Source organism: Protomyctophum parallelum (genome assembly GCF_964188405.1).
Source record: "Protomyctophum parallelum genome assembly, chromosome: 17".
Classification (NCBI taxonomy): Eukaryota; Metazoa; Chordata; class Actinopteri; order Myctophiformes; family Myctophidae; genus Protomyctophum; species Protomyctophum parallelum.
The window spans coordinates 38,495,720-38,504,854 of NC_139719.1; positions in this window are offsets into that span (position 1 = coordinate 38,495,720).

The window sequence follows — 9,135 nt, forward strand, 5'->3', positions numbered from 1 at the left end:
AACAAAGTCTAGGTTGGTGACCTGCATTAGGAGGTTGTGGCATGTGTATGGATCTTCTCCACGCGCTACAGAGTTCCCTAACACGTAAAATTAATAAAGTGTAAAAATGCCAATGTGTGGGTTTTTTTTTTTTTCATTCATTACCGTGGGAGTGTGTAATTCTTTCACTACCAAACTGCTCAAAGAACTCCATGAGCTCGATCACCCTCAACTTCATCTTCTCCACCTTTCAGTCACATCTCCTGCTCTCACAGCAAGCTTCTTTTCCAACTCCATCAATGCCACCTGGCCATCGAAATTTGTCTCCCCATGCCTTCAGTTTCTCCTCACCTCCCTCTTCATAAAATAGTCCCTCTCAACAATATTCATTGTTAACATCTTAATCAAAACCATGTCCGCCTCATCGAAACTGTCTCCCCAAGCTTTCAGTTTCCTCTTCGCCTCTTCCACATTTTTCTTCTCCTCCTTTTCCTCCGCACACCAGTGCCTCGTTGACTGCTGTTCTCAGTGGTAGTCATCATGTGATTGCTGTACATTTCCATGACTTGTCGATTAAAAGTTCAACTTCAACTTTCAAGTTTATTGTCACATTCAGAAGGTTACAGGTACAAATAGATCATGTGAAATTATGTTCCGCACAAAGATTCCACAAATTGCATTTTAGAAGATACTATTATTCCGTCTTATATTATTAGTCGGTCTCCTTTTTATATTAATATTAATACTTACACACTACATTTATTTATAATTTTACCTAAAGTATAGTATATACTTTAGACAACAATATCCAATTATATGTTATATTAAATTATTTCTGTGTCTTTTGAGAATTTACACTTACAATTGAATCATTGTTGCTTTTGCATACATTCCCCTGCTTCCAGTATCAAGAAAACGCAGCCAAATATAACATGGCGCCACTTTTCCATTGAACCCAATGGACACGGCCGCTCTGGTCTTTTCTGTCTTCATGGTGTTCTCAAGCTCGATGATGGGCTTTGCTACACGCATTCATTCAGGTTGCCATAATTAGACCAAATTGCCAGCTTGAAGACCGACAGCCAATTTGGGTCCAGGTCTGCAAGCTCAGCCTCTTCCTCAACTTCTGCTGAGGGTTCTGGGCTGGCAGTCAGTGTAGACTCATCCTCGACCGATGGGACACCTGGCTCCAACCAGGGGATCTGTTGGCAGAAGGCAGAAGCAGCAATGGGGGCAGGAACCGGTGTGGGGTCTGGTTTCAGCTGCATGGCTGCAGGCTTTGCCACCTTCTCGGCCTCCACCAAGGGTTCAGGGCTGGCAGTCGCCACAGACTTCTCCTCGTCCTCCTGTCCCACAGAAACAAAGCTTGGTTTCTGTACATAAGTTGGGGGGTCCCGTGGAACAACCTTCATTGCAGGCTTGGTTTTGATCTCCTCGATGTTGAGATGCCGATGGCCGCAGAACTTTATGGGCCTCTTACCTAGGATCAGCTGTACGGGATCAGCGCCGTCGAACGTCACAAAGCCAAAGTTGGGGAGCTTTCTGTTCGCGGCACAATGGAGGCTGAGCTCCACGACTCTGCCATACGTCTCAAAGAACACTGTGAGCTCAGCCTCGTCCACGTTCTGAGGGATGTTTCCCACAAACAGTTGGTGGGCGGTATGGTGGACGGTGGGTTTCTTCACCTGTGATACCCACTGCTTCCCTTCCCACGCTACTGGCCTGGGTCCCCTAAGAAGGGCTGGAGAGCCTCCAGGTATCTGGTTTCTCTGTGTTTCTGGAACGGGTGTGGGCCTCTTCTCTAAGCGTTCCTCAGCTGCGTCTCTCTCTGGCTGAGCTTTTAGCTGCATGGCTGCAGGTCGAGCCACCTTCTCGACCTCTTCGGAGGGTTCAGACCTGGCAACCACGAGAGGCTTGTCCTCAACCTCTGGGAACCATAGCTCTGGCCAGTGTTCATGCAAGGCGACACTGGTGCGAACAACAGTGGTGGGTTCTGCTTTCGGCTGCAAGGCTGCAGCCTTCGCCACCTTCTCGGCCTCCGCCAAAGGTTCAGGGCTAGCGGTCGCCACAGACCTTTCCTCCTCCTCTTCCTCCTCCTCTTCCTCTTCCTCCTCCTCCTGTCTGTTGCCCAGGGTTTTCTGAGCTTGGGTTTGTTGACCCCATGGACCCCCCCTCCTAGCTGCTGAATTAGTTTTCATCTCCTCCACATTGAGATGCCAGTTGCCACGGATCTTTATCGGCCTCTGACTGAGGATCTGCTGAACAGGTTCCGAGTCGTCAAACACCACAAAGCCAAAGTTGGGGAGCTTCCCACCGTTCTTGATGATGAGCTCCAGGACCCGACCAAACTGCTCGAAGAACTCCATGAGTTCAGCTTTGTCCACGTCGTGAGGGATGTTTCCCACAAACAGCTGGTGGGCGGTGGGTTTCCTGAGCTGTGCTTGCTTCTCGGCCTCCTCCCTCACTTTGTTCTCCCGCTCCACCACCTTCAACTTCATCTTCTCCACCTCCATCAGGAAGGCCTTCAGTCGCATCTCCTGCTCTCCCAGCAGCTTCTCTTCCTTCTCCACAAACTCCTCCCTCACAGCAAGCTTCTTTTCCAACTCCGTCAACGCCATCTCCCGGTCTTCTAAATTGTCTACCCAAGCCTTCAGCTTCTCCTTTTCCTCTTCCAGCGTTGTCACCTCCCTTTTCATAAAATCGTACCTCTCAACAATCTTCATTGTTACCATCTTAATCAAAGCCATCTCCGACTCATCTAAACTGTCTCCCCAAGCCTTCAGTTTCCTCTTCGCCTCTTCCACCATTTTCTCCTCCTCATCTGCCTCGTCCTCCAACTCCAGTGTCTCGTTGACTGTGCTGTTCTCAGTAGTCATCATGCAATCGCTGTACATTTCCATGACTTGTCAATTAAAAGTTCAACTTTAAAGTTTATTGTCACATTCACAAGTTTGCAGGTGTAAAAAGAGCATTTGAAATTATTTTCCGTACAAAGACATATATTACTTAAATCTCAAACTACCTTTATCGCTCAAATGGCATAGTGTGCCGTTTGGGTAGGTGCTATATACAGATTATTCCTTGACATGCTGTGATGTCACCAGCCCAGCTAATTATGGAGCTATTACTGTATGTTCCTTTGGCGATGTCTTTAGGCTAGACCAGAGCCGTAGAAGAAGATAGTAGCGACACGCTTTGATCTTGCCACATAGCGATGTGCTATAGTTCCAAACATTGGAACTATCCCATTGAGACAGAATGAGCACTTCCGCATGCCATTAGTTCCAAACATTAGAACTATCACATCGAGATAAAATGAGCATTTCTGCATGCCATTAGTTCCAAACATTGGAACTATCCCATTGAGATAGAATGAGCACTTCCGCATTCCATTGTTACAAAGGGAGTCAACGCTAGTGTCGCCACTCTCACACTAGATCACGCTGGGCTAGACCTGCAACACGTCAACACGATAGCCACTCCCCTTTTCTAAGAGAGGCAGCAGGCATTTTACCTAACGTATCTATCTGTTTTAAATCATTTTTCAGAGTGTTTTTTGATGCCCAGCGTTGTGTTTGTGTGAATCACAGCAATGATTTGATTGGCTGATCACCCCATAGCAGTGATTTGATTGGCTGAACAAAATACATATTTAGGATAAAAAAAAGTGAGGGCAGAAAAGTGACAATTGACCGGAATGCGATGATGTATGATGACAACTTCAGACGGATGTGCTTTTTTGAATGACATTATAATGACATTATAAATCATCTTATATTGTGATTAAGCACATTCGAACCATATAGACAAGACAGACAAATTGCCAAATATGGAGTCATACACCATAGATACATTTTAGACTGCTGATGTCACAGGCTGGCCACATGAAGTCCGAGATCCATGTTGGAGCCACGTTATGCAATTGTCTTACACAATTGAATTATTCTAATGTTGCATTTGTTTGCATACATTCCCCTGCTTCCAGTATCAAGAAAGTGCAGCCAAATATAACATGACGCCACTTCTCCATTGAACCCAATGGACACGGCCGCTCTGGTCTTTTCTGTCTTCATGGTGTCCACAAGCTCGATGATGGGCTTTGCTACACAGATGCATTAACGCCTACGCATTCAGGTGGCCATAGTTAGACCAATTGCAAACCGACAGCCAATTTGGGTCCAGGACCGCAGGCTCAGCCTCTTCCTCAACCTCTGCTGAGGGTTCGGGGCTGGCAGTCAGTGTAGACTCATCCTCGACCGGTGGGACCCCTGGCTCCAACCAGGGGATCTGTTGCATGGCAGAAGGCAGCAGCAGCGATGGAGGCAGGAACAGGCGTGGGGTCTGGTTTCAGCTGCATGGCTGCAGGCTTTGCCTCCACCAAGGGTTCAGGGCTAGCAGTAAGCTTAATTTCCAACTCCATCAATGCCATCTGGTCATCTAAAATTCTCCCCACGCCTTCAGTTTCTGAAGGCGTGCTGTTCTCAGTGGTGATTGCTGTACATTTCCATGACTTGTCAATTAAAAGTTCAACGTTCAAGTGTATTGTCACGTTCACAAGTTTACAGGTGTAAAAAGAGCATGTTGAAATTATTTTTCTGCACAGATTCCACAAATTGCGTTTTTGAAAATATTTCGTCTTATATTATTGGTCGGTCTCCTTTTTATATTAATAATTTACTCTCAAACTATATTTATTTTTCATTTGACCTAAATTAGCATATATATACACACACACATACCTGGGTGTATTATGTATACTTTAGAAAACAATATCGTATTTTGTTTTAAATTATTTCTGTCTTGTGAATTTTCACTTTAAGTTGACTTGTTTTTTTTTTTCTTCAAGAATGATAGATCTGATCTACCGCCCTATGGCCAAATCACCTTTCACCTCAAAAAACGCATCCTAACCATGCAGACAAGAAGGACTGACATATTGCCAAATTTGAGTCATACATCATAGATACATTATTTGACGGCTGATGTCACAGGCTCGCAACCTGAATTTTGAAAAGATTCATGTTGGAGCCACGGCGTCCACGTTATTCAATGTGTTCATCGTTTTTATTCATCTGTGTCCAGGCGAACAGGTGAACGCATACATTCCCCTGATTCAGTGTCAAGAAAGTGCAGCCGAATATAACATGAAGCCACTTCTCCATTGAACCCAATGGACACGGCCACTCAAGTCCTTTCTGTATTCATAGTGTCCTCAAGCTTGATAATGAGCTTTGCTTAACGCCTCCGCAGTCATTCAGGTGGTCATTGCAGACCAATTGCCACCAAAAGCCAGCTTGAAGACCGACAGCCAATTTGGGTCCAGGACCGCAGGCTCAGCCTCTTCCTCAACCTCTGCTGAGGGTTCGGGGCTGGCAGTCAGTGTAGACTCATCCTCGACCGGTGGGACCCCTGGCTCCAACCAGGAATTCTGATGGCAGAATGCAGCAGCAGAAATGGGGGCAGGAACAGGAGTGGGATCTGGGTTCAGCTGCATGGCTGCAGGCTTTGCCACCTTCTCGGCCTCCACCAAGGGTTCAGGGCTGGCAGTCGCCACAGACTTCTCCTCGTCCTCCTGTCCCACGGCCTGTCTGGGAACAAAGCTTGGTTTCTGAACATAATTCGGGGGGTCCCGTGGAACAACCTTCATTGCAGACTTGGTTTTGATCTCCTCAACGTTGAGATGCCGATGGCCGCAGAACTTAATGGGCCTCTTACCTAGGATCAGCTGTACGGGTTCAGCGCTGTCAAACAGCACAAAGCCAAAGTTGGGGAGATTTGTATTCGCGGCACTCTTGATGGTGAGCTCCAGGACTCTACCATACGTCTCAAAGAACACTGTGAGCTCAGCCTCGTCCACCTCCTGAGGGATGTTTCCCACAAACAGTTGGTGGGTGGTGGGTTTGGTGGGTTTGGGCTGCGTTACCCACTGCTTCCCTTCCCACGCTACTGGCCTGGGTCCCCTAAGAAGGGCTGGAGAGCCTCCAGGTCTCTGAATTCTCTGTGTTTCGGGAACGGTTGTGGGCCTCTTCTCAAAGCGTTCCTCAGCTGCGTCTCTCTCTGACCGAGGTTCCAGCAGGGCGTCTACCTTTAGCTGCATGTCTGCAGCCTTCGCCACCTTCTCCACCTCTTCGGAGGGTTCAGACCTGGCAACCACCCGAGACTCGTCTTCAACCACTGGGAACACTAGCTCTGGCCATTGTTCATGGTAGGCAACAGTGGTGCGAATGACAGTGATCGGGACGACAGTGGTGGGGTCTGCTTTCGGCTGCAAGGCTGCAGCCTTCGCCACCTTCTCGGCCTCCGCCAAAGGTTCAGGGCTAGCGGTCACCGCAGACTTTACCTCCTCCTCTTCCTCCTCCTCCTGGCCTGCACCCTGTCTGTTGCCCAGGGTTTTCTGAGCTTGGGTTTGTTGACCCCATGGACCCCCCCTCCTAGCTGCTGAATTAGTTTTCATCTCCTCCACATTGAGATGCCAGTTGCCACGGATCTTTATCGGCCTCTGACTGAGGATCTGCTGAACAGGTTCTGAGTCGTCAAACACCACAAAGCCAAAGTTGGGGAGCTTCCCACCGTTCTTGATGATGAGCTCCAGGACTCGACCAAACTGCTCGAAGAACTCCATGAGTTCAGCTTTGTCCACGTCGTGAGGGATGTTTCCCACAAACAGCTGGTGGGCGGTGGGTTTCCTGAGCTGTGCTTGCTTCTCGGCCTCCTCCCTCACTTTGTTCTCCCGCTCGACCACCTTCAACTTCATCTTCTCCACCTCCATCAGGAAGGCCTTCAGTCGCATCTCCTGCTCTCCCAGCCGCTTCTCTTCCTTCTCCACAAACTCCTCCCTCACAGCAAGCTTCTTTTCCAACTCCGTCAACGCCATCTCGCGGTCTTCTAAATTTTCTCCCCAAGCCTTCAGTTTCTCCTTTTCCTCTTCCAGCGTTGTCACCTCCCTCTTCATAAAATCGTCCCGCTCAACAATCTTCATTGTTACCATCTTAATCAAAGCCATCTCCGACTCATCTAAACTGTCTCCCCAAGCCTTCAGTTTCCTCTTCGCCTCTTCCACCATTTTCTCCTCCTCTGCCTCGTTCTCTAACTGCAGTGCCTCGTTCACTGTGCTGTTCTCAGGAGTCACCATGTAATCGCTGTACATTTCCATGACTTGTCAGTTAAAAGTTCAACTTTAACTTGTAGTATATTGTCAGATTCACAAGTTTACAGGTGTAAAAAGAGTGAGTGAAATGATGTTCCATACAAGATTCCACAAATTGCGGTTCCTAAAGATAATTAAAGAAAGAATATGTTAAAAATAACAAATGTCCTATTCTTTTGTATCCCTTGATAATATTTTATGTTACCAGCAGCTATCTGTTGTTTGCACGACACTGTGCGAGCTCTGGAGGCTGCTATAAACAGGCCCTTTGTTGACGTATGATGGCGTCACCAGCCGTACCTTCTATGGAGTTTTCTTCGCAATCCCCCCTGGATTGGACCGCCACAGGCCACACCCTTCACATGGGATTAGACCGCCACAGCCCTTCACATGGGATTAGACCGCCACAGGCCACACCCTTCACATGGGATTAGACCGCCACAGGCCACAGCCCTTCACATGGGATTAGACCGCCACAGGCCACACCCTTCACATGGGATTAGACCGCCACAGGCCACACCCTTCACATGGGATTAGACCGCCACAGGCCACACCCTTCACATGGGATTAGACCGCCACAGGCCACACCCTTCACATGGGATTAGACCGCCACAGGCCACACCCTTCACATGGGATTAGACCGCCACAGGCCACACCCTTCACATGGGATTAGACCGCCACAGCCCTTCACATGGGATTAGACCGCCACAGGCCACAGCCTTCACATGGGATTAGACCGCCACAGGCCACAGCCTTCACATGGGATTAGACCGCCACAGCCCTTCACATGGGATTAGACCGCCACAGGCCACACCCTTCACATGGGATTAGACCGCCACAGGGCCACACCCTTCACATGGGATTAGACCGCCACAGGGCCACAGCCTTCACATGGGATTAGACCGCCACAGGCCACACCCTTCACATGGGATTAGACCGCCACAGGCCACACCCTTCACATGGGATTAGACCGCCACAGGCCACACCCTTCACATGGGATTAGACCGCCACAGGGCCACAGCCTTCACATGGGATTAGACCGCCACAGGCCACACCCTTCACATGGGATTAGACCGCCACAGCCACACCCTTCACATGGGATTAGACCGCCACAGCCACACCCTTCACATGGGCATGAATACATATTTTTGAGGGGCAACAACTGGCTTTCGGAAATTACGTCATATGTTTGTTTAGAGCACTTTAAACAGTGTGGCATTGAAGTCTATGGACTTTTAATGTGTGTTTAGAGTACGTTTGTTTGTGAGGCACCCATCACTTCAAATTATCTTTTTCATTTTTATATTATAATATTATTACTAATTTGTTTTCTTCTTTTCTTTTTTGAGGGGCGCTAGCCACTCCTATATGTATCGGGTCTAAATCATTTAGAACAGCAGTTGTAATAGACATTAGTTAGTACCAGTACTTGTGCGCTCTGCTTGAGCACAAGTAGGCCATGCAAAGGCCATGTAATGGCCTACTTGTGTGCAAGGCGCATGTTTGCACCTCGACAGAGTGCATTTGTTTTTTTCAACAATGTATTTATTGATTTTCCTTTTTTCCAATACAATACAGATACAAAAAAAATCACACCCGTGTGAACTGAGTGGTGCAACTCCCCTCTCTCCCCCCTCCTCTCCTCTCTCTCTCTCTCTCTCTCTCTCTCTCATTAGCAGGCAACAGTGCAGCACTATCCCTCTCTCTGTTTCTGGCACAACAGCGCCCCTACTGGTACTCATAGTCATATACTGGTGCTCATTAACGTCACATACGTGAACACAGACATTGCTGTTCATTACTCAAAAAACAAACGAAAACGACCAAAGACAACAGCACTACTCCTCTTCAGCTTCTTCCATTAAATGTGAAACTTTTTATTTTATTTATAGTGCAACATCACCCCAAGGGGTCTCTAGGTGCATTTCAAAACAATAGCACAGCAAAAAACAGCAATAAAATCACAATAGCATGGTAACACGATAGCGAAGAAATACAGTAAAGCATAA